Source organism: Sphaeramia orbicularis, chromosome 5 (genome assembly GCF_902148855.1).
Source record: "Sphaeramia orbicularis chromosome 5, fSphaOr1.1, whole genome shotgun sequence".
NCBI classification, from domain to species: Eukaryota; Metazoa; Chordata; class Actinopteri; order Kurtiformes; family Apogonidae; genus Sphaeramia; species Sphaeramia orbicularis.
The window spans coordinates 54981654-55009318 of NC_043961.1; the positions used below are offsets into that span (position 1 = coordinate 54981654).

The window sequence follows — 27665 nt, forward strand, 5'->3', positions numbered from 1 at the left end:
TGTTGCTTTGCATGCATAAATCATTGATACCTGACAGGAAAAATACATTACATTTGGCAGAAACTAGACCCCAGTGAGTGTATGAATGAGAAAAATAATCAAACACAGTGATGCAGAGCGTCTATGAGAAGCCGGGAAGCACATATGTCCATAATTCCCACACCAGTGCACACAGAAATCAAAGAACTTATTCCAAAGAAGCCTGTATGTTTCTTCTGCTTCCTCCCTCCTTGCCCATATGGCTTTGTGGGGTGGAGTATGCCAAGGTTGGAGGTAGCTGGCACAAATAATTATGATCAAAGAAATTACAATGCAAAAGGAACAGCTGCTACCTCCAGTGCTGACAAATCACTGCGAGTAAGAGGAGACACTAGTATACAGCATGTGAGGGAGAGAGAAACAGGAAAGAGGAGGAGAGAGGGCACATGTTCTACTATTCCACAACTTTCCCTCTAAGTATCTACTGCTCCAAAACCCATTTTAACGTTTAATCCGCAGTGCAAATAGGGCCATTGGTGGCCATTCACCCAAAAGCTGTACAAATACAAGCATCTGCCCAGATTATCTCAGTCTGTCTCTACGGTTGACCCAGCCCAGCCTGGCCCTAATTTGATCCAACACTGAAACTCTACCCCACTTTCTCTGACAGTGATTGTGGGGAAAATGCAGAGAAATATTAAGAAATAGAAATAGCCTAGTTAAAAACGCAGCAACCGAGTGTGCTAGAGGTCTACCAGGAGTGCAAACCAAGGTTCTAATAGTTTGGGATTTTTCATTATAGTTTAGTTTTATTTAGTTTGGACTTTTTTTACTCTAATTCAGTTAGTTTTTAATTAGTTTTTAGAGCAGGTTTGCTAGTTTTTATTAGTTTTCATTATTTTCTCAATGCTTAGTTTTAGTTTAATTTTAGGTTTTTTTTATATCTTTTATTTTCTTCGCCATTGAATTCAAATAAATCCCAGACAGGATTCTACTGCTTTCTCCCAACTTTAGTTTCCATGTTTCCAGGTAGAGTGGGGATGAGAAGACGACTCTAAACAACAAGTGACGAGAAGTGACGGACTGTTAAATGCCATACGGTGCCAGCAGCTAAAATTGCTTGAGGGAAATAACTCGATTTTGTATCAATCCAACGTTGAAAAAGACAAAAAGGAAGGGAATTTTATCCATAATTTTTATATCTTTTAGTTAGTTTTGTAAGCACACAATACAGTTTCAGTTAGTTGTTTTTTTCTTTTAATTATAGTTTTTATTTATTTCAGTTAACGAAAATGTTTTTTCAATTATAGTTTTCGTCATTTCGTTATTGTCATTAACGATAACACTGGTCAACAACAAATTTATTGTTTACGTTTTTTGAGCTGATTTAGGATAATTTTGGTGTGCTGAATCCAAAAATCACATTAATTTTGCTCAATCGCGTCAACTTTCTGAACTATGCTACATATTGGCTTTTTAACATTTTTGCTTACATTTATGGGCATTTTCACATCATATGATACAAAATTCTTGCATATTTCTTGCAATAAACAAGTTCTGAAGATTTTACTTTTGCCAATTTATGATTAATGGTTTTTTTTCATATTACAGGTGAATGAAATGGTTTTGACTAGAAGATCTAGCAAAAATAAGCCTGATGTATTCTGCTATATCTGCGGTGAACACACCATTGTACCTAACAGGAATCCTGTTAGAAAATGATTTTTTTTTCTCTTAAAACCTATTTTGGGTGAGAACTGTATAAAAAAATCAACTGATAAAGTCACAAAAATGTAATCAATTTTGTGAGAAGATCCAAATTAGCAAAAAACCTGACCTGATTGAGAAAAACAGATGTCATTTTTGGATTTCGCGGTGCAAAATGGTCCTAATTCAGTTGAAAAAACCTAGACAACTTGCAAAAAACATTTTTTTTGTAACCCAGTGTAATAACCTTGGTGCAAACACAGGTGAACTTCACTTAAATAGTCACTGGAAGGCAATGAGATGCAAAGGAGTGAAAGTCTTTTCCAGAGAGATAGAACAAAACTGCATATTTACAGTAAATACACAACAGAGAACATTTCCCTTAACAACCTGACTCCAAAATTGAATCTGAATTCTCTTAACATATATAAAGGAAGTCCAGCCCCATCTGGTTTGAAGATGCTGAAGGCGCACTAGTCTCAGATGTAGTCTAGGTGCTGCAGGCTTCTGGGACATATTGTAGGTAAAACCGTTTTGCAGATTACAGATGTTCCCACTGAGCACTTCCACAGGGCATTAAGGAGGCACTGATGACTTACTTTCTCACTAAGATCAACTGTTTGCTCATCAAACACCATCCTCCAAATTCTAAAACCCTCATCCAAAGGCACAAACGAAAAGCAATTTAATGTTGTCTTCTTTGTGTAATAGGAGGTAAAAGACTTATAGTTGAAAGAATCTTAAACTTGATCAATTCCAGGTACTGCAAATAAGTAAACAGTTCAATAAATTAATAGTGTCATAGTTTTTACGGGTTATGACACAAAACTACGCACTGAACAATGGTCAAATTAAGAGGAATCTTTCATTTTATTCAATCTGACATTCTCAATACTCATTTTTCCGTCAACCCTTAAATTGCATGAATATAACTTGCGCATAAAAATTTACCAAATGGAAAAATGACAATTTCGCCAAAACTCTTTGATTAAAAGTTTTTGCAATGGCAAGAGGTGGTTTTTCAGGCATAATGCAAATTGTATATCACACAAAACTGCAATGGAAAGACCTTTTTCCGTAACTAGAGTCACATGAATTTAAAAAAATGGATGTTGATGGATGTTACAACAAGTGATGAAGAAGAAGAGTTTTAAAAGAAACACGGTGCGGTATATGTGGACACACCAGGAAACCCAATCATTTTTTAATTTAGTACAGGATAGGGGGGTAATATGTAATAATAATGAATATATCTGTAAATCAACATGTTATTTACGTTCGTCACCATATTTATGGAATAACTTCTCGTGTCATCTCGCGATAAATAAACAAATCATTGCATTTGTGATTGAATGGAAAAATGGACATTACTCACTTCTGTTTTTTTGGACATTTAGTAAATATCAGTAAATTTTTGCACATATGTCCAATGGAAAAGTGATGATTGGTGTCATATGCCCTTTAATAGCAACATAGATTATTATCAGCATCTTTGAGTACCTAGAAAAGCGCGATATAAAACCAATGTATTATTATCACTATTAATTTGTTATATGATCTAAACTTTCAGAGGGACTGTACAGATCATGCTATCAAATAAAAATAAATAATAATGCTGTTAAAACTTTCCTACTAATTTTCAGTTTGACTCGTCTGTTTATTCCACAGTATTCCGCAGTGTTCCACTAACCTGTGGGTTTGTAGCATTCATGTCACTAGAGCATGACGCTAAGCACATGAGTTTATCTTGTTGTTGCTGTTTATAGAAGTGCAAGAACTGCTCAGCTGGCGTTCATATTAACTTGTCGAGTTTGTGTTACGTTTTTCTGCTGCTGAAAAAATAATGAAGACAACAGGTTCCAACGTCATCTACTACTATGCTTTAAATAACTGTTATGAGTAAGAGACCCTTAGCAACAGCACTAATACAAATATAATATGGGTATAAAATGTGTGTAATTGTAAGAGGTTGAAATTTAACTCCATTTCCATCTGGAGTGACATATTTTATTACTAAAGTAAATGTATAGCATCTCTTCTCTATGCTGTATTTGTATTTTTTTCAGGAAAGTGTTTCTTTAAGAGAGACATGTGCACTTTTTTATTTTGTGAAATAGGGATGTAAGGATCACAGGTATAATGATAAACCGCAGTAAAATTCCAGACGGTTTGTATTACAGTTTAAATTCTAATTATCATGATAACCGTGCTTGATTACTGCACTTTGAAAACTCACGGTACTGCTCATTTCCTGGAGAAGCAGCAGCATTCCAGGCGCGCATGCTAGTTTGCAATGTCTATCTATAAATAAGAAACTAAAACAACTTAAACTTGATATGGAAAATGGTCAAACAATGGCCATAAGGCACTATCTTCAATGCACATTTATATGTTTGATGTTTTACATGTTAATATTTGAATGTTTCTGCCAACAGAAAGTACATTGTGCCTAGTATGATTATTATTATTATTATTATTTTTTTTTTTTTTTTTTTTTTTTTTTTTTTTTTTTTTTTTTTTTTTTTTTTTTACTTTTTATTTAGATTTTTGCACAATATAAAACAGAACAAAACATCTGAGACAAGACATAAATAAAAAAATAAATTACACTACATAGTACATACAAATATTATACTACATCTATAGATACATTGCCAAATATCGAAATATTCATATATTTGTATACATATGCACGCATCTATATAAATACAAAACACCTCATGTCAGGGCTTATAAGAGCAATTCTCATCAACAACCCAAAAAGTTTAATTATACAAATAATCTTTGACCATGTGCCATCTCCGCTTAAAAAGATCCATTTTCATTTGTAATGATGCGGTCATTCTTTCCATAGTGTACACTTGTTTCAGTCTTTGTTTCCATTCTATTACCATTGGTGATTTGACACTCTTCCAATTTACTGTTACTATTTTTTTAGCAATCAATAGTAAAATATGTAAAATATATCTCTGCTCTGCATTAAAATCATTGACCGGTATGACTCCAAGTAAATAGAACAAAACATTTGAAGGGAGTTCTCTTTTTACAATTCTTTCTATTTCTTCTTTGATATTTTTCCACTATATAAACAAGCTTGGACAGTCCCAAAATACGTATGTATGGTAACCTGTTTTACCACAATTTCTCCAGCATAAAGCTGTAGATGGATCCTTGACAAAGTAAGATATAACCAAAGGAGTATGAAAAAATCTGGTCTTGAGTTTCCAATCAAATTCCCTCCACTGCTGACTATTGATGCCTTTATGACTAATATTACATCATTTGTCCCACAATTCATCTTCTATAATATTATTATTTTTGTTTGTTTTTTGTTTTTTTCAAAATACAACTTATTTCAGTGTGTGTGTATATAAGTACTTTTTTGAACATTTTGAGCACAATTTCAACAATACCGCGATAATAATGATAACCGTGATAATTTTGCTCACAATAACCGTGATATGAAATTTTCATATCGTTACATCCCTATTGTGAAATGACCAATATTTCCCTTGACATTGCTCCATTTCCATACATCTACAGACATCTCATGTCATACATTACATGTTCCATGAATATTTGCATTTTTCTGTCACTGTTAAAATGCTGCATTTTAGGTTCAAGCAAATGTAACCGGTGGAGTCGGACTCTGCGTTGTGTTCTTTTTAATGACGAGACCCGCGCATACGTCTTTGGAGGCAGTCTCCGTTTATTGTTCTTCGGCTGACAAAAGTGACAAAACACAAAAACCTCCGGTCAGCGACCCCCGTAAAACATATTCTTCTCCCATGGAAATCCGGAACAAAAGGGGATACATTAAATTATTAAAACAAAATATAGCATACCTGACAAAAGTGACAAAACACAAAAACCTCCGGTCAGCGACACCCGTAAACATACTCCTGCACAAACCAAATGATAAAGAAGTGTGTTTAAGTACATTATAACCACCTCATACAGCCTGAACTAACCAGTTCATGTAAAAAAAATCAAATGAACAGAGGCTAAACCAAAAAAAACTTCTCAGACTGTACGGCTGGCTACCTCTCCCATGGAAATCTGTAACAAAAGGGAAGAGGCAAAGGCGCGAAAACTCCGGTTATAGTGCGCAGTGTCACACTGTAAATCCCTCGCTGGGGAACAGACCCAAACCAAAAGTTCAACACACTGACCTGGAGGCCCACAATGTCAGATACCAACCAAAAGAAATGAAAACTAGAAGCACTCGGAGAGCGCAGACCTCCGCCAAGGCTGATCAGTGCCCCCCCCCCCCCCGTGGGCCCCCCCACCCCCAATCACCACCAAAATTTAGTCCTTTCTTCCTTATCCCATTTCCAACAAACCCTGAAAATTTCATCCAAATCTGTCCATAACTTTTTGAGTTATGTTGCACACTAACGTACAGACAAACAAACAAACAGACAAACAAACCCTGGCAAAAACATAACCTCCTTGGCGGAGGTAATAAAATGAACGGATTTTGTGTAATTATAACAATACACAATATCATATACATACCCACATTGCTGCGAAATAATTGATTCTGTTACACTAATTCAAATGTCCAGGCCTCGTATCTGAAGGTATATGAAAGAAAAAACCTTATGTACAGGTACGACATCGAGTTAATGTGATTATGGCTGAGGGATTGGGAAAACAGGACAGTGGGATACTGAAGGCCTTTGTGACAGTTTATAAATCAGGAAGTGGACGTGGATTGATATCTAGATTATATAAAAATTTCCAAGACTCCAAAAATTCAAACACCCTACATATTAAAAATAAATGGGAAAGAGAAGGAGGAATGGTGGTATCTGATGTAGACTGGGAGAATATCTGTACAATACAATGGAAAACAACATATTCACACAGCTGGAGGGAATTTGGGTGGAAAAGTATAATGAGATTTTTTATTACCCCTGTTCAAAAAAAACCATCAAGGTGTGGGGGCGAATTGTTGGAGGCCATGTGGTTCAACTATAGCCAATCATCACCATGTATTCTGGAGCTGCCCCAAAATAATATTTTTTTTTGTCGAGAAATTCATAAGAGTTTAGAAACTATTTTTCATACTCATGTATCATTTGAATTTTTGACAATGTATTTGGGGGTGGGAATGAATGTTCAAACTGAAGCAGACAAATACCTAATGAGAATATTACTGGTTGGAGGGAAGAGGGCCCAGACCAGGAAATGGTTAAAACCAGATGCTCCAACATTGGATGATTGGTATAAAATTATATATGATGTTTATTTTATGGAAAGACTAACATTCTCGTTAAAAATGCAAATGGAAAAGTTTTTGAGACTGAGGGCTAAATGGATTAGATAAATTAGACCCAGGAGACCAGATTTGCTGTAACTTAGTGAAATATCATGTGGATTGTATTGTATGTGGATCTTTAAGGATGGATGAGTAGAAATGACAGTTATTGTTCAACTGTTCAGTAGTACAGGGGTTGGACAAAATAATGGAAACACCTTCACCTCAAGATGATAATGCCCCAATCCATACAGCTAGAATTGTTAAAGAATGGCATGAGGAACATTCTAATGAAGTTGAGCATCTCGTATGGCCGGCACAGTCCCCAGACCTCAACATTATTGAGCATTTATGGTCGGTTTTAGAGATTCAAGTAATACGTCGATTTCCACCGCCATCGTCTCTAAAAGAGTTGGAGGGTATTCTAACTGAAGAATGGCTTAAAATTCCTTTGGAAACAATTCACAAGTTGTATGAATCAATACCTCGCAGAATTGAGGCTGTAATTGCCGCAAAAGGCGGACCTACACCATATTAAATTATATTTTGTTGATTTTTTAAGGTGTTTCCATTATTTTGTCCAACCCCTGTAGTTGTTTTTTCTCAGCAGGCACTACGTCAATTGTTTTGAAACCAAACATATATTGATGTCATAATCATACCTAACACTATTATCCATACCTTTTCAGAAACTTTTGCCCATATGAGTAATCAGGAAAGCAAACATCAAAGAGTGTGTGATTTGCTGAATGCACTCGTCACACCAAAGGAGATTTCAAAAATAGTTGGAGTGTCCATAAAGACTGTTTATAATGGAAAGAAGAGAATGACTATGAGCAAAACTATTACGAGAAAGTCTGGAAGTGGAGGAAGCAACAAAAAACGTACCAAAGCTTTTATTAAAGCTCTCAAATCCAAAATCCTAAAGGATCCAACCAAATCCATGAGAAAAATGGCAACTGAACTTGAGGTAGACAACAAGACCGTTAGAAATGCAGTAAAATATGATTTGAAGTTCAAATCTTACACAAGAACACCAAAACACTTGTTGACAACAGCAACAAATCCAACTTTAGCAATTTTTGGGAATCATGTTTATGGCCGCCTTCTAGCCCAGATCTAAACCCTCTGGATTCTGCTATTTGGGGCGTTTTAGAACATGCTACCAATAGAACATCACACAGCAATGTTGACTTTCTTAAAGATACTATTAAAGAAGAATGGGAGAAGTTGTCACCCGAATATTTGAGGAACACTTGCGCAAGTTTCAGGAAGCGTGTGAAGGCAGTTATTGAGAAAGAAGGAGGACACATAGAATAAAAACATTTTCTATTGTGTAAACTTTCTTGTGGCAAATAAATTCTCATGACTTTCAATAAACTAATTGGTCATACACTGTCTTTCAATCCCTGCCTCAAAATATTGTAAATTTTGCTTCCCCACCCTGTATAAACCTGTTTAAAATATGGTGGAAAATGTAAGGGAGAGCAGGGGTTGGAAGATCATCACTGTTGAAACATGTCTTGTGTTTTTTCTTTCTAGTGTGTATCACAGAGATCTTGTAAAATGTTGGACTATGTATGACCTCCCTGATAAAAATAAAATTATATAAAAAAAAGAAATAACCCTTCTCTTCCAGCCAAACAACCATGGGACGATCTTCTAACTTTGAAACCCAAAGAGAAATCTCTTATATCAAAAATTTACACACAGTTAATTTCATTTGATGATGATTTGATGACTAAAGCTCGAATTTCTTGGGAAGGTGAATTAGGCTTAAACCTCACAGACCAGCTATGGCAGGCATGTCCAAAGTCCGGCCCGGGGGCCAATCACGGCCCGCGGTCAGATTTTATACGGCCCACAGCTTCGGTTTTATAATGTATTCTTTATGGCCCGCTTGGACTGTTGATCCGAGTACATGAATCATAAAGGTTCAAAATGCAGTTTCTCCTTTCACCTCATGGTGGCAGCATCACTCTAACGCTATCTGGCTCTGTGACCTTGCCGTGAACCCTTTTCGCTAATTTCTAACCATGGCGCCTGTAAATAAAAAAAAGGAAAATTGACAGTGAGGGCCGCCGCTTCCAGGAGAGATGGGAATTACAATTTTTTTCACTGAAAATCGAGGTGATTGTGTTTGCCTAATTTGTCGAGAGATTGTTGCCTTGTTTGAGGAATTCAATGTAAAGACACACTAGCAGACAAAACATGCTAACGCATACGACAAGCTAGCAGGGAGTGAGCGTTCTGAAAAAGTGAAGCAAATTCAAGCTGCTTTAAACTCACAACAGTGGCTCTTCATGTGAACCTGCGAGTTCAATGAATTCACCACCAAGGCAGGCTACCAAGTTGCCAGGTTAGTTGCCTATAATTGCTGGTGTTATGTACTTGTAGATGTGACACAAATATTACTTTCTGAATGATTTTGTGAAAGACAAGAGTAAGAGTCATATGTTTTCATCTTAAACATTAACAGACTTTACATTACTGAGTAATATATGAGTAATGATTACTCATATAAGTCACGTTTAAAATGAATGTGGGGTTAAGATTTTTATCAACTTTTTGGAAGTTTGAAATACTCCATACAGTTTGTTCTGTTATCAGACTCCAGATGTGAAAGGAAGGCAGAATTGTTTTTTTGCTTTGTTTTTTTTTTGTTTTGTTTTTTTAAATTTGTTCACACCTGAGTGGCGTAGATTTGGTTACATTGCCATTTTAAAAAATTATATTGTGACAATGAAAATAAAATTATTGTAGAACAGCACATTTATATGTAATTTTTACTGTTTAAAAAATGTCCGAAGGGACCACTGGCCCCTGGCAATCTCCACATTATCAGATCTGGCCCTCTTTAAAAAAAGTTTGGACACCCCTGAGCTATGGGATAAAGCTATCCTTAGTATACGGTCCAGCACACCATGTGCTAGATTACAACTTATTCAGTTTAAAGTGTTGCATAGAATCCATTTATCAAAATCTCGACTCTCTGCAATCTATCCAAATATTGTGGACCAATGTGACAAGTGTCAAGGATCTCCCTGCAACTTAACCCATATGTTCTTTTCCTGTCCTAAGTTACTGAAATTTTGGGGTGAGTACTTTATGATCATGACTAATATTCTTAGGAAAAATATCAATATTCACCCTTTTATAGCGATATTTGGGCTCCCTGTTGACTCCTGTTTTAACCAAATAGAGTGTGATATAATAGCTTTTACATCCCTCCTTGCAAGACGACGTATCTTATTTTTGTGGAAGTCTCCTAAACCCCCGTCTATTTCATTTTGGCTTAGAGATGTTATGTTTTTTCTTAAATTAGAAAAGATTAGACTCTCACTACAAGGCTCCTCAACTAAATTCTTTAATAAATGGCAATCTTTTTTAGATTACTTTCAGTCTTTACAAACGCTGCCTTCAGATTGATCTCTCACACCTCCACCCTACTCTGTTTTATTATTGTTTAGGTATTGTTGTTTTTTGTTGTAATTTGTTCTGTCTACCAATTATTGTCACATTTGATACTTCTAGGTAATGTCTAATATTTAAAAGTAAACACAGGTATCTACAAGCTATGATTTTTATTTTTTTTTTCCATTAGCTCAATTAATATTCTTGTACACCACAGATTTGATACTGCTTGGACTTATTTGATTTTCTACTGCTCAGAGACTGTTGTGATGTTCTTGTTTCTGCTGTTGCCCCTTCTCGGAGGGCCTTGGGGTTGGATTGGGAATGGGGAAAAATGATATAAAAGGCAATGTAAAATGAATGCATTGTATTTATGCTCCTTTGTATGCTCTGTTACATTGCTCATAAAAAGATAAATAAAAAAAAAAAGAAATAAAAAAAACCTTAACATGAATCAAAAGTTAAGACAAGAAACATCAAATTGACTAAACAAAGTGATACGTCAACAGTTTTCAGAGAAAAAAAAAAAAAAACGACATCTGATTCTCAAGGTTTTTTTCTGGCCATATGCTGTCTGCGTATACTGTGACACACACCAGTGCCAGAGAAAATCATGCAAAACACACACATCAGCAACTTACTGCACTGTTTGTATTAACAACAGTGTGACAATCTGGAGGCGATGCGCCATATTGCAAGACCGCCATCACTGCATGCTGAGCGCTGCCAAAGCTGCCATCTGGCAGGTGAGCTGCACGCTTTCCACTTGTACCTCTCCTCCCTCTCACTTCTCTCCTCCACTGTTTGTCACCATGTATCTCTGAGTCTGTGTCTGTCTGTCTATCCCAATCTTTATTAGTGCTTCTCACTCCCTTCGACGTATCCTTTTCCACCTCCTCCTCCTCTGCTCTGTGACTCCTCTGCTCTCGCCACCTTTATCTACCTGTATACCCACTTCCCTCCGGGCTTGGATCATCACAGTGAAATGAAATAAGCATGTAGATTGAAACAGGGGAAGAAGGAGTTTTGCGTTTAAGGACAGCGGCACATCTACTGTGCTTGATGATCTGCAGTATTCAGTATTCTTTGTTTCTTTCTATTTTTTTCCCCTCTCCTCAGTGTCAGCTTCATATCACTGTTTGCATCTCGTCTCTTTTTTGCCACTTTCTCTACTGCGCTTTAAAGTATGCACTTTGCAGACACACACTACTAAGAGCAGACGCTTATAACGAGCGCATTGAAACGAACAGACATATACGGCGCGAGCACACATGCAAACACTTGCACACACTTTACAATACACACACACTGGGGGCTCTCCATCTTCTTCTTCCTCGGGCTGTAGCATCTGAACAGTCGTGTTTAATCAGTGTCTCCGTGGGCAACCGGGTAGTGGAGGGGGGGATGGGGTGAGGGCTGGAGATGGGGGGTCTCCAGTAGTGGGTCTAACACTGAGCTGCTGTGCACTCACATACCGTGTAATTGTGTTACATTCACTAATTTGCCTGATGGACTATTGGTGCTTTGGCTTTGCCCCTGACCCACATCACCCACTCTGATATTTAAATTACAACAAAATCAATGTCATGCATTGAACTGATGGTCATTTATTTTAGAAGCTGTTTTTTTGTTTTGTTTTGTTTTTTTTGGCAGAACGTCATTGTCTTCCTACTGGCTTTTTCTAGCTTCTCATAGAGTATACTTCATTAATCTCTGTTGAAGTCTGAGATAACTCTTGGCTTCTGGCTGAAAATGACAGAGACAAATGTGCTAAATTACTTCACCTACACCCGTCTGCCATCACCTTTGAGGTCAAAAGTCACCAAAATAATGCTAGCCTTCTACATTTAAAAGTACCGCTGCAAAAACGTGGCAAAGGTGAAGTTACTGCGACACTAAAAACATAGAAATCAATGACCAGTCCAACAGAAAGTCATTTTTACACCTCGTTTTGTTGGAAGTGCCCGGCTTTTACCCAATCTACTGTGTATTGGTCTGACTTTGTGGTGAGGATGAATGAATATTTAATAGTAAAGGCTGATTTTACCCAAATTAAACAAAAAAAAGCAACTTACCCTGACTACTTCACCTCTATTGGTTTTTAGACATTAATCCAGTATTACAATTTTGAGGTAGGTCAAAGGGCAGGGGGTGTTGTAGCTATATTGTACCGAGTGTGAAGTTCTTTGAGGCGAAATTAAACCAACCTGACAACACATCTGTTTTTTTCCACAGCCCAGAAAGCAGTAAAGCTGAATAAAATGTGTTTATAGCTCTGAAACACAGTTAAGAGTTTGAATATCTCTTTGCTTTTTCAGAAATTTATAGCTCTTGATCATCTGCAAACCATATTTTTGGGGCGGTATGAATTATTTGTATGTGTATTTGAATAAAACTCATCAGATAAAGTTTACCTAGAGCAAATAAGCATCTTAAATGTGATTTAAAGCAGTATTTTGTCCTTTTTAGCTTACCGGCCGATAGGTTGTAAGCTATTGTCGTCATGCGGCGTCCGTCGTCTGTCGTCCGTTACAAAAATTTCAATCGTCTTCTTCTCCTAAACTACAATTCCGATTGACTTCAAACTTGGTATACAGCTTCTTTATGATGATGTCAACAAAAGTTACTGAAATTATTTGGATCCGGATCTGATTCTGGATTTGGTGCCACTTTGAAAAATTTCCCCATTGTAAGAGATAGGAAATGGATCGATGCAATTACTCAGTAAATATACATAATATCAAGTTGAAATTTCTACAGTCCAGCCCTGATGGGGAGATGACCAAAATATAACGGCCACATGCTGATCAGGATCTTCTTCTAGATCCGGGAACTTACAGAAAATTTAACATGGGCTCTCATGGGGAAAAAATTTCAATCGTCTTTTTCTCCCAAACTCCAGTTCTGATTGACTTCAAACTTGGTATACAGCTTCTTTATGATGATGTCGACACAAGGTATTGAAATTATTTAGATCCGGATCTGATTGTGGATTTGGTGCGGCTTTGAAAAATGTTCCCATTATAACAGATAGGAAGTGGATTGATACAATAAATCAGTATCAATGATGTCAAGCTGGAATTTGAATTTTTTACAGATCTGATTGGAATATGACCAAAACATGGGCTATTTCTGTAACAGAATAAATACACAGAACTGGGTGATAATAAATGGCATGTGGGTACATTTCCCAAAGCTTTTAATTTGGCTGGTAAGCTACCGGGCCATTGGTCCTATTTTTATGGTATTATTTGGCAGCTGAAATCTTCGCTACACATAAAGCCCTCATTGGACCAAATCTGCCCAAAAATGACACAAAAGGTTAAGGAGAAGAATCTGTCTACGTGGATGAGTGAACAAAAATAAATCTACTTAGGATCTCCTTAGTTTGGTTAATACTTAGGATTAATAAGATCCTCTGGTTGGACCACAGTCAGCAAAACTCAGACCTCGGTTTGATGCTGTCAAACACAGTGAGAAAAAGAGACAGAACTAATGTGGAAATTCATTTAAATTCTAAAATTAGCAAGCGACTGATAAAGTGGCGGAGTGTATGACTGGCATGAACACACCAAGAGAGAAGCCAATCTCTCTCTCTCTCTCTCTGTCTCTCTCTCTCTCTCTTCATGAGAGGCTTTACCCGCTCTTGAGGGGCCAGGAGAATAAAAGCTAGTCCAACTGGCCGGCCAGATAAGCCGGACCAGAAAGAGCACAGAGAGAGGGAAGGGGTTCATCTGGTTTGCATGAGGGGGTGAGAGTCAAAGATCCATGAATCCAACAACAAGCCCTCCTCACCCCATCCTCACCCCTGCCTCACCCCCACACACACACACACACAGAAACAAAGATGCACTTGGTCAACAGCATTGTAGAGGCTGGCACTGCTGCAGCTGTGTGTGCTTTAGTTCTTTTAGGCTCCTGCCCATCCTTATCACCATCTCAGCGGCTTCTGCTCTGTTCGCTTCTGCCAAAGGTAGCAGGAGCTCCATCAGTAGAAGCAGCAGCAGCAGTAGTAGTAGTGGGGGACTTCCTATCTGCAGCCTGAATACTTCACTCTGCTATTCTCCTGATGACCTGTAATCTCATGCATTGCCTACAATAATCCACATGTGTAGGGAGTGCCGGAAATTCTGCATAAGCAGGGTCCTAGAGCAGGCTTTGCTTTAAGTGGAAAGAAATTTATCCTTGTGATAAAGCATTGATTTGTTCCACACACTGTAAAAAATGACTTGGTGTAGAATTAACACCAAAAAGTTGTAAAATTGCAACATAAAAAAACTGTAAGTGACAATACAATGCAAAGTTGTTTATTTGAAAAGATTTTTGTGTTAACGATTGAATCAAATATAGCTGTAGTTCTTACAGGAAGAGTATGTGAACAAAACAAATTTGTATGTAGAAATGATGTTTTTCTATTTTTAGAAAATAAAACTGTAAATTGAAATACAATGTGGTGCTGTTTAACTCTTTCATGCATAGTGGTCACTACAGTAGACAGCTATTCTCCAGCTGTTCTCTTGTATATTCATGGATGTTGTTGTTTTAGTTCCATATCAGCCAACACAGTGGACACATGCATCATCTCATACAATGCAATTCATACCATTACTGTAACTTTGCTGTTCATGATCTGCAGTGACATGTTTTAGTGTAAATCAATTGCTAATTGTTATTAGACTGTAATTAACAGGTATTTTTTTGAAAAGTTGTTTTTTTTTTTTTTTTTGCATATTATCGCCATGAAGTGAATAATAACTAGTGTTAGAGTATGTTCAAATGTGAGACATCATCTGATTAGCCGCATTAAAAATGTTTTTATTGCATAGTTTTCCATATCATTTTCTGATATTAGGTTTTAAGTACATGTTTCTTTGCTTCAAAAATTAAATACATGGTGTCCAGCTGAGTGGACATTTTTGTAACTTTTTGTAAAAAAAAAAAAATATATATATATCAATCACATTGTTGTTTTTATGTCTAAAGAGGAATAAAAACACTCCTGAAAAATATCCTGACTAAGGTTCATTCACAATTCATGCATGAAAGGGTTAAATTGCAAGACCATAATGTTGAAATAATGGCATATTTGCATATATATATATATATATATATATGAAAAAGTAAACATTTAACAATGTAACATTTTAAATTTGTAAATTAATGGGTTGGTAGAGTTGGTAGAGTGGCTTGTCCAATAACCAAAGGGTTGCTGGTTCAAATCCTGGCTCTGATTGTCCATATGTCAAAGTGTCCATGGAAGACACTGAACCCTAAATTGTTCCCAGTTGGACCTGGTGGCTTTGGAAAGTGCTTTGGACACCATGAAGGTGTAGAAAATGTGCTAAATAACTGCAGTCCATGTACCATTTCAATCCAGTGTTAAATCTAAATGTTTAACCCTTTCATGCATGAATTATGAGAACCTTAATGGGTCCAAAAACAATAATGTCCTGTCAGAGAGCGAACTTTAATTGATTGCCATTCCAACATTTATTTCAATATAAAGTAGCTCCTTGTTTTGGATAACCCCTTATCATCCAACTAAAGCAAAAATGAATTTAAAAGTAAAAATGTGGGTCAAATTGTCTCTAAAATGTCCCATCAGAGAGATTTTGAATACTGTTTTTTTTTACCCTAATCAAGATATTTTTCCTGAGTGTTTTTATTCCTCTTTAGGCATTAAAAAAAAACAATTTGATTGAAAAAATTTTTTATGAACCTATTTTTCAAGGAGTTGCAAAAATATCCACTCAGCTGGACATTATGCATTTAATTTTTGAAGCAAAGAAATATGTATTTACTGATACACTGTGTGAAAACTATGAAAAAAAAATGTTTTTAATGCTGCTAATCTGATGTTTTGTCACATTTTAACATACTGTAATATTAGTTATTACTCACTTTATGGAGATAATATGCAAAAAAAAAAAAAAAAAATACAGCCTAATAACAAGAACAAGAAATTGATTTACACTCAAACATGTTCGTGCAGATTAGGTTTATCAAGAGCAGCAAAGTTACAGTAATGGTCTGAATTACAGTGTATTATGGGATGATGCATAGGTGTTCATTGTGTTGGCTGATATGGAACTAAAACAACAAAATCCATGAATATACAAGAGAACAGCTGGAGAAGAACTGTCCACTGGAGTGACCACTATGCATGAAAGGGTTAAAATATTAAATCTACATGTTTTAAATATTAAATCAACATGTTACTCTGCAAATATGTTTACAGTTGGATGTGTTTTTTTTTTTTTGTTTTTTTTTTACCACAACTGCCAGTTTTTTTTCTGTAAAAACAACAGGATTTTTTTTTTTTTTTTTTTTACAGTGTACTACCAGTGCTGTGCCTCCTGTCTGTGATTGATGCTGAAGCTGAAGCATTTTACAGCCGTTCTGTCTCCAGAGCATCATCTGTTGGTTGGTACAGGTAGCCAAAAGAGACATAATCTCATTATCAAAACCGTGCAAGATTTTTTTTTTCTTTTTTTTTTTTTCTATCATTCAATGTCACTCAACTGAACGGCTCCAACGCGTCCGCGGTGCGTAAAGGTAAAGTCAAACCCAACTTTAACCGTCTATCTGCACACCGCTGGCTGCACTACCAGCCGGAGCTCAGCTACAACAGTAAAGGATAGACTACTCACCTTGAAATAAGAGGAGACTCATTCATGAGAAGAGCAGATCCGGTTATTTCGACAGGATTTTTTTTTTTTTTTTTTTTTTTGGAGATGGAAACGTCCTGCGCCTCAGTCACTCTCAGACTGTGGATGTGATGTCAAATACACCGAGATTCACTGTGTGCCGGTTAATTTATAATGTAAGGAGGTGGATGTAAAGTCATCTGGACAGCAGTGGGCTTCTCATCTCATCCCCTGGAGCCGATCAGAATGAGACTGGATCAAGTCACCCTCTTCTCTCTGGGATTGATCATTTTCTGTAACAGGCTGCCACATAACAATATCCGCGCATCCACAGCCTCTCTCTCTCCTCTCTCTCTCCCTCTCTCTCTCTCTCTCTCTCCGTGGATGTGGATGTGGATGCCGGTGCTACATGAAGTCACCCGTCAGTTCACTTGCACCTCACGTATACTGGTGCGCTTTTAGACCCAACCTCTATCGCGTCATCCTTTGGCACACAACTTCAGCTCATTGCAATAGATTTTATGCTTTTTTTTTTTTTTTTTTTTTTTTTCCCCCCTTCCCTTGACATGCTGTGAATCTACATCAGCACAAACAGTGATTGCACATGTCTATAGGCAGGTCTATATTAATAATATTGATAAATAATCACAGAAGCCAATACCGATTTAAAAGAAATGCATGGCTTGTGTTTGCAGAGTACGGGGGTAAAAATAACGTTTTATTTATTTATTTATTTACTTGTAAAATGATTTCGACAAATGCAAATATGTTCTCAAACACCAGTCATTTCAGGTAAATGTAAAATGAAAATGAGAAGAAATACAAATGGAGATGACTGGTTGTATCAGCTGTAAAACCACAATCTAACTTGGTTAAAGTGTAGTTACTAACAGGTCTGAATGTATGGATTTATATGTTTATTAGTTGGATTATGGTTTAGATAAACCTATCCATCACCAAGCAGAAGTTTCCTTTGAAATACTGCCATCTGTAGGTTGACTGATGCAACTACAAATCTCCCTCATTCCCAATTAGTTTTATTGTCAATAATTTGGGCATTATTTTTTCAATTAACCCTTTCATGCATACTGGTCACGCCAGTGGACAGTTCTTCTCCAGCTGCTCTCTTGTATATTCATGGGTTTTGTTGTTTTAGTTCCATATCAGCCAACACACTGGACACTTATGCATCATCCCATACACTGACATTCATACCATTTCTGTAACTTGACTGTTCTAGATAATCCTGATCTGCAGTAACATGTTTGAGTGAAAAAAAATGCAAATTGTTATTAGATTGCAATTAACAGGGATTTTTTTATTTATTTATTTATTTGCATTTTTAAACAAAAAGTTTTTTCTTTTTGCATATTATTTCAATAAAGTAAGTAATAACTAGTATTAGAGTATGATAAAATGTGAGAAAACATCAAATTAGCAGCATTAAAATGTTTTTATTTAATAGTTTTCACACAGTATATCAGTAAACGCATGTTTCTTTGCCTTTAAAATTTAACACAAGGTGTCCAGCTGAGTGGACATTTTTGTAACTCCATGAAAAATAGGTTGATGAAAAAAATTAAATTGCATTGTTTTCTGTTTTGTTTTTGTTTTTTTCATGCCTAAAGAGGAATAAAAACACTCAGGAAAAAAAAAAATCTTGATTAAGGTTCTCATAAATCGTGCATGAAAGGGTTAATGAATTTGTTGTTGTTTATAAAATGTGAAAAAAAAAAATCATTAAATAAGTGTTAAATGTATTGTTCGGTCCTTAACCCAAATATACTCTGTTTACTGTCTTTAAAAGGAGACTAGATAGTGAGAGTTTTAATAGGGAAATGTTGCCCTTTACTCAGAGGTTAGAAATTATTAACCAATAAAGACCCAGTGCTACTTCTGTGGCAAGTACGAAAATGAATTTTTCTCTCTATTTAGCCTTTATTAGTTGATTTATCTTCATTTATTATAATATTATCCCCTGCATTTTGCATTTTTTAATGTGAAAATCATGTATTTTCCTATATCTAATTTACTGACCATGTAGATCACAGGTGTCAAACATGCGGCCCGGGGGCCAAAACCGGCCCGCCAAAGGTTCCAATCTGGCCCGCAAGATTAATTTACAAAGTGCAAAATGCAAAAATTACCCTAAAGATATTAACAGTCAAGGGCATCAAACTCAAAAATAACAGCATAATAACCTAGAAATAATGACTCCAAATTTTCTTCTTGGTTTAATGTGAGAAAAATAATATGACGTCATGCCTGTAAATAATGGCAACACCATTTTTTTCTCTTCAAAGAACATTAAATTCTGATATCCTTTAACAAGAAAATGTCAATAACCTGAACAATTATGAACAACCTGGAATGTCTAAAGAAAACTAAGTGCAATTTTAACAATATTCTGCCTGTTTTGTGCCTTGGTAGATCTGATCTGTAATGCACATGTAGAAATCATAAGTTGAGGCATAATTTTGATAAAATTGTACTTATTTTTCTTCCGAAATTTCAGTTTTTCCGGGTTTCACGTTTTTTGTTTTGGATAGAAATAGTTTCATTATTTAATGTTATTTTTTGCACTAAAAAACTTGGAGTTGTCATTATTTATAGGTTATTATGCCATTATTTTACTGGTCTGGCCCACTGGAGACCAAATTGGGCTGAATATGGCCCCTGAAAGAAATGAGTTTGACACCCCTGATGCAGATGTTTATTAAAGCTCAGATTAAAGTTGAGGGTGATTATGTCAGAAATAGAGAAAACTGAAGAAAAAGTGACTTTTTCAATGAAATATATCATTAACTGAACATAAACCAACTGTCTCCATCCACTGTCATTGATCCAACTCCATGGGTTTTACTGGTGAATCATTGTTATAGAACGGGGCGTCCAATCCTGGTTCTCGAGGGCCGGTATCCTGCATGTTTTAGATGTATCCCTCTTCCAACACACCTGATTCAAATGATAAGCCTATCATCAAGCTCTGCAGAAGCCTGATAATGGCCGTCAGGTGTGCTGGAAGAGGGATACATCTAAAACATGCAGGATACCGGCCCTCGAGAACCAGGATGGGACACCCCAAGATGAAGGTGTTTCCATGTTTACTACAGAGCCTCTGAATGTCCAAATCTGATGACCATGAAAAGATGACAAACTGTATTTTACACCAATTATTTATATGTATTGATCAGTTTAGTGGGTCAGAAGTTATTAAACATTTTAGATTGGTAGATGATTTGGTCATCAGTGGCTGTTTGGGTCTTTATGGGTTAATGACTTTTCAAAAACGGACAGAAGAACAGAAGAAGACCTTTCAATGACTGGTTTTTCACTACCTTCCTTTTTGGTTAAAATACGTGAGATTACAGTTTATTCTCAATCAACCAATCAAATTTCATTTATATAGGACCAAATCATAACAAAAGTTATCTCATGACACTTTACATATCAAGCCGGTCGAAACCAGACTCTCAAGCCAATTTACAGAAACCCAACAGAATCCTCCAGGAGCAAACACTTGTGACTGGTGACAGTGGAGGATGGATGTCTGTCTTGACCAGTCGGGGTAAAAGAGAGAGGGTAAAGGAGGAGAAAAAGAGAGAGAAATAGAAAGAGAATGGGGAGAAGGGAGGAAGTAGGGGGAGACACATGGATGCAGTTGATGCACAGAATAGCTGAACTAGAACTGTCAAAAGTAGATCAGCTGGTGTAAGTATAATTACTAAAAACCAGAACAAAGGTCCATGACTGTTAATACTACTACTGCATAACAAGTATTAACAGTGGATATACTACTACTACAACAGTTAGTACAAATAAGAGAAACCTCTACCATCTATGGAACTATATGATAAAAACATTCTTTATACCACTTAATTATTGTTATTCTATTTTTACCTCTTTTTTTTAATTTCATGGTATTTAAAAAGAGAGACAAATGGTATCTCAGTTCTCTGTATCAGAGGTGATTTCTCATAGACTGCAAGGGAAGCTCAGCTTCCCCCAAAATTCCGAAAATTAAATGGTTAAATATGTACGCTTGTGTTGACATTTCATTGACTACAAATGTGTTAGAACACGTTCATCTCACAGACGAGTTCATTCAGAATCAGCTTTATCACAAATCAGTGGACTCGATGTTGTTCACTTCTCATACATTCCCGTGTCTCTGTTTTCTCATTCGATCTCTGCTCAGTGCATTTACCCGTAGACGCTCAGCATCCATGCACTTCAATGGGACTGAGTGGAACAGTTTTTTTCATTGCCTCAAAACTGGACGGTAATTGGATAAATGCCATGATGTTGTCCCGCCCCCGGATGCCCGGCGTCTCTGGGGATGAATGGAGCTGTGGGTGGAGCTTGGCTGGGCTGGACGCCAGGCTTCCATGTGCTGATTGGAGGATCAGTCGAAAGGCTGAATCCCGTTTGATTGACAGCTATTTTGAGATCTACTCCTTCACTTGACAGAGTTCAGTTTAATACCATCGTGCATTCTGCTGTGAAATCGAGAGAGAAACCACTACGAAATTACTTGTTCATTTCTTGCACTGTAAATAAAACACACTCATTGGACTTCCTTGTTTCAATTTAACATAATTTCAACGTTTTTTTGTTTCAGTTACATAATTTAATCATTTTTTATTCGAGTTTAATATTGTTTTGTAGCTAGTTAAATCAATCATACTGTTGGCTAGGTCGGAGTGAACTAGCTATCTAGCAAGGTGAACATGATGGCAGACAATGGATGGAGGATTCTGTTGGGTTTCTGTAAATTGGCTTAGAGTCTGGTTTTGACCAACTCTATTAATAAAGTGTCATGAGATAACTTTTTTTGTGATCTGGCATTATATAAATAAAATTTGATTGATTGAGTGATTTAATTGGTTTTCCCCTGTAAGTCGCTTTGGAAAAAAGCGTCTGCCAAATGCATAGAAAAGAAAAAAGAAAAAGAAACAATGCTAATTGAACGGAGGGCCGAATTTATGTTTAAATAACTTGACAATTTTTTTGATGTAAGCCGACAATGAGCTTCCCCTCTCTGAAGGACGTGCAGCCGCCACTGCTCTGTATGTCCTGTGCATCTAGTGAATTGACAGTAAACAAACCCCCCCCCCCCCCCCCCCCCCCCCCCCCCCCCCCCCCCCCCCCCCCCCAAAATAAATACATATATATATATATGAATCTAAAAGCATGTGTGTATGAATGAATGAATTTATTTTTGGTTTTACATCAATCATTGTACTTGGTACATTAATCATAAAAAACATAAAAACCAAAAAAGGAATAAGCTGGAAGCAAAAGCTTACTTTTTTGCCTATCCTTTTCACCTAATACACTGCTTACATCAACTTAAATGTGTACAGCATCGAGCATTCACACCATAATAATATAAATAAAAAACAATCAACAACAAAACATATCTACCATCTCACTTCAATATTTCTAAATAATTTTAAACTTAACCTCCTCAGACCCAGCTATGGGTTTTTTGTCCACATTTGTGGACAAGAGTTTCACAACTTTATACAAAAAAAATGAAAATAAAACTGTCCACCACAAAGGACATTCCATAAAAATTTTAAAAACTGCATCTGAAAAAACTGTTGCATCATGATGTTTCCAATATAGGCACTTATTTAGTAAAAAACAAAGAAAGCTTGTACTTTGCTGACATTTCTTGGGTCTTAGGAGGTTATGGCACTTTTTTTTTTTTAACTTCGTTAAAGGAGTGAATAACTTAAATGCATCATAAGGTACATTCCATAATTTCACACCCACAACCCTAGTCCATCTAGACTTCACATTTGTCCTCACTTTAGTCCACTAACAAATATGAAAATCTCTGAAATTATTATTACTCTCTTAATTCCAAGAAACCATGAATAGTATTTGAGACAATACTATTTGTATCCCTCATCTTCCATATACCTATTTATACCTATTTAGACAAAAAAATGTATACCTCTTTTTAAATATATGTATGTATGTATGTATGTATGTATGTATGTATGTATGTATGTATGTGTATTTTTTATTAAATGGGTTTTCCAGCCTTTGAGGGGAAACTGCAGATGTGTGGACTACAGTCAGACTAATGCCAGATGAAACTCCCTCCTACCACAGAACTGCTTACACCACTGAAAAGCCCAGTAGACTCTTCTGACAGTTTTCTGGTGTTGGTGTCGGCGGGAAGCGGGGTTGGGGGGGGGCACAAAGGGTGCATCGGCCAGCTGTCTGCCCCTCATTATCTGCCGTTTGGTGGCCTGGAGATGAGTTGGACATGTCAGGCGGGCTACCTGTTAGGGCCGAGCAGCTCTGGGTGGCCAGCAGACTCCCCCCAGGGCGGACCAGATGGCAGATACTCCTCACTGGCCCAGCATCAGGTGCTGTGGTTCTGGACACACATAAACACATACTATAACGCAAAAACACACAAGCTCGAAGATATGCAAACACAATCAGATGCAGCCGCTGTGTTGGGAATATGGATGCAGATGCAGAGCCACACAAAGCTGCTGGAGATTTAGGTAACAAGAGGAAAAACAAATCGAAACGTGTTAAAGGGACTTCGAGACATTTCACTGGAAGACGCTTGTTAAAATTGTGTTTTTTAGAGCTCCCATTGTGTTGAAAATAGCAGATGATATATATGAATAGAAGCGAAGAATGATGAGTCTGTATGTGTATGAATAGCATATCACGGTGGTTTTTCAGTGTTTATCAGGGCAGTCGTATGTGAATGCAGCTGATTTTTATAGGATTGTAATCCCCTGGTTGAATTACTCACCACTGTCTAATTCAAGGGCACCGGCAGCTGTGAAGACATTCTCAAGCTGCAGCACAAATGGTGTATTATTCCTCCAAGTGCATCATTTGTGTGTTTGAGACTCTCAAACTCTGGTCACGTTAGATACTCAAATAAATGACACATAAAGGAGGCTGCTGCATATGCACTGAACAAAAAAAAGGGTCTTGAATAAACCTCATTTTATCTTTTTAATTAAAACTCATTGTATTTTTAACAGGATACTTGAACTTTCTGAACTTTTTTTTCTTACGTAGATGTTGGATTTTCTGTTCAAACAAAAGGTCTGATATACTCAACTCAAAATTCTTAGGGTGTGATGGGTTGACTCTAGATTAACTTGTCATTGATTTGACTGGTAAAAGTTAAAGTTCTGTAATTCTTATGACCAGTGTTGTTTCAGTGGAGCTATATATACATCTGTACCGTATGGAGCTTTTACGTGAGGTGTTGACATCCACATATCAACACCTGCTATAGTTTGACGTCTTATTTGGTGGCAAAAATAAAACATAATAAAAGTGTCCGTATAATATATACTTTCATAGTCTGAGCTGACAACATCTCCTGGGTTCTGATTTCTGTTTCATAAGGGTGACACTTACAAATGCTTCAGAAAAACCAAGCGAAGCCTAAGGTATTAATGTGTCGATATATTAGTACTGTTATGCAACATTAATATAAGAGCATTACAAACTAATTTGCAAGTACTGACAAATTAATTTACTATTGTTTGTTGTTTCTGTGTAATTTCTTAATGAAAATAAATTTAACTTGAAATGTAATAAGAACTTGATGATTTTGCAAAATCTTTGTTCAAATAGTTTTATTGGTGACTGTTTTTACTTAAGGTAAGGACAAAATTATACTCAGTGCCAATGAAAACGCAACACTTGAATGTGTTTTATTGTTCCTGAGCTGCATCAATATGTTTAAGTTTCACCTGTATAAAATAATCCCAGACAATTTCTTAACAACCTGAGACGGGTTGAGCTATTGTCACGCTTGAATGAACTTGTCTGCATTCATAAGACTTGTTTTTCTCATTGCTCAGCAATGAACTGCTCAACTTAAGGAATTGTGGTCAGTTAAGGAGTGGTCATGTTCTGTATATAAAGGCAAGCTGAAAAGCACCAAAATCATTTGCAATAACTCAGCGATGCCTAGACTGACACGTGACCAAAGATGCCATGCTGTGGGGCTCCTGGAGGCCAGAATCTCTGCTCGGCAGGTGGGGCGCCGTTTTGGATGCAATGTGTCCACCATAGTCAGGATGCAACAGAGGCATGAAGAAACTGGCTCAACTGCAGACAGACCTCGCCCTGGACAAGCACGTGTGACCACGCCACAGCAGGATCGCTACATTGAGCTGCAGCACCTCTGGGACCGCTTTGTGACTTTTGGTTTTGGGGGTCCTTGAGTTTCTTTCTTTATCCTTATTTTTTATCAACAAATTTGGATGTGATTTTTTATTTTTTCTGTATAGAAATGGCCTATGATTAATTCCAAAGAGCTTATGGAATAAAAATCCTCATCGATTTAAAAAAAATATAAGAATCTTCAAGTGTTGCGTTTTCATTGGCACTGAGTATATTTACTACACTATCTATAACCAAGGAAAAACGAAGGATCCTGATAAAACACACCAGAGACAAGACCCAAAGCCCCTGAGAATACATCAAAACATCCAACAGATGTTATATAGAGAGAGCAGAAAGAAGAAACAGTTATACACCATGATAAAAGAGTTAATTTTAACACTAATTAACTAACATTGAATTTTACTCACCTTTTAGACAATGAATGACTTAGATCAGTGGTTCCCAACCTTTTTTGGCTCGTGACCCCATTTTAACATCACAAATTTCTGGCGACCCCAGACATTCAAAACGGACACTTTTTTTTTTTTTTTGCGAAAATTAATTTGTTTTTGATTATGTAAAAGTTTGCTATACTATGCTGCAAATAAATGTTAATTTTTAGTTGACATTTAGTCTATATGATGTATATTAGTATGGACGGAGGCAGAAAAGCCAGGTGTAGATTACTGCACACAGTGAGAATTTTATTTTCCTTAGTCAGCATATAGATAGATTTACTTTATTAATCCCAAAGGGGAAATACAAAATACAGGCACCGCTCACACATCAGCGATCAATAAATAAATAAATGCAGAGTGTAAGTAGCTAAGAATAAATTAGATTAAAAAGAAAGTAGAATTAAAAGACAAAATGTGTTTTCTACCTATCACATAAAAACATCAAAGCATAAAAACATAAACCCCCCTCCAAGGACAGAAGTGTTCCTGAGCTTCTACCTCCTATATACCCCCACCCGCATGTATAATCAGTCCAACTTGTATTTACAAGGCTGCAAATACTGAACAAACGATAACTCAAATTGAGTTATGAAAGAGCTGCAGCATCTGAAACCAACCACAATGAACATCTGACAGATGAACAGAACCACAGCGCTTCAGTTTCAGCTTCAGAGTTTGTCATGTATTTTATGGATTGTGATTATCTCTCTAATCTCACCATATATTTTTTATTTGTAAATTTTTTGTTATTTATTTTTTTTTATCAATTAGTAGAAATTTCAGGCGACCCCATTTGAATTCCAGGCGACCCCACTTGGAGTCCCAACCCCAAAGCTGAAAAACACTGACTTAGAGACATTTTGTTGGTTGATACGACTCTAATATTTGTTAAAACGCTCACCTAAAATGACCCCCGACCCTAATCCTGAATACATTAGCATGCAGTATTGCTGTCTCAGTAGCAAACAGACAAGAATGAATTGAGAAAACTGAGAGTGGAGAAAACAAAGCACCTCAGGCAGAACTGAGATCTGCAGCTTCATCAGCATTTGTAATTAGTTACTTAGGTAAATGCGGTGGTCACTGAAATGGTCCTAGTGCACCTGGTGTGCCCGGTATTTTTCTCTGGCATTGTTCTGATGTGTTCATTATGATTACTATGCCGTTGCTTCGGGCTTCTCTCACCGACAGGACCCAAGTGGAGCAGCCAGCTAGATGCAATCTACTTCATGAAAATTACCATAACAACATGAAGCTGTGGATCGAGGCAAAGGAAGGCGCATGCAAATGGAACAGCAATGAAAGACGACTGCAGGCCCAATCAAGCTGTCATAACACACAGAATAATAACAACCGAAAGCCATTAAAACCTCTCACTCCAAACCGTTACACCTCACTGTGCAAAGAATAGGATGGAGAGGCCCTCATATGCCTCATTTTGCCCAAACAGTCACATGCACAGGCGGCTTTATTATCCAACTGACATCCATCATCTCCACATCATAATGAGACATTCATCAAGAAGAGTCTTCTGTCTCAAAATCAATTATCTGTTCCTTTGTCATTTGTTCTTGCTTTGAAAACTTGTCTGTCCTAAAAACACTTTCACTGATTTTTATTCCAAAACAACAGTGGAGCCAGGTGTTTGGTTACACTACATTACAGCAGGAGTTTATTTTTTTTTTACTTACATTTATAGTGTTTGAGTTCATCACCTGCTCATGGAGTTGTTTCAAACCTCTTGCCCTCATTTAACATCCACAGTTGTGGAGTAAAATCTCACAGTACAAGTCACACATTATAGGTCCAGACTCATAAATATGTATTGTATTGTAATAGTGCAGGTGATGAACTCAAACAGTAAATCTCAAAAACCACAATTTACTTGGGTTAATGAACTACTGCCCCAGTTTCTTTATCTTTAACCCTTTCATGCGTACTGGTCACTACAGTGGACAGCTATTCTACAGCTGTTCTCTTGTGTATTCATAGATTTTTTATTTTTATTTTTTTTTACACATATCTTTA

General features: G+C 36.7%; 1 protein-coding gene across 1 annotated transcript in view; it reads right to left on the bottom strand.

Moving 5' to 3' along the window:
- The window catches only part of LOC115419455 (plexin-A2-like), a 152431-nt gene extending 135048 nt beyond the window's left edge, over window positions 1-17383 (bottom strand). The window contains 1 exon segment of the mRNA XM_030134248.1: window positions 17014-17383. The gene's annotated coding sequence lies outside the window, so the exon portion shown is untranslated.
- Between the last annotated feature and the right edge of the window lie 10282 nt (window positions 17384-27665).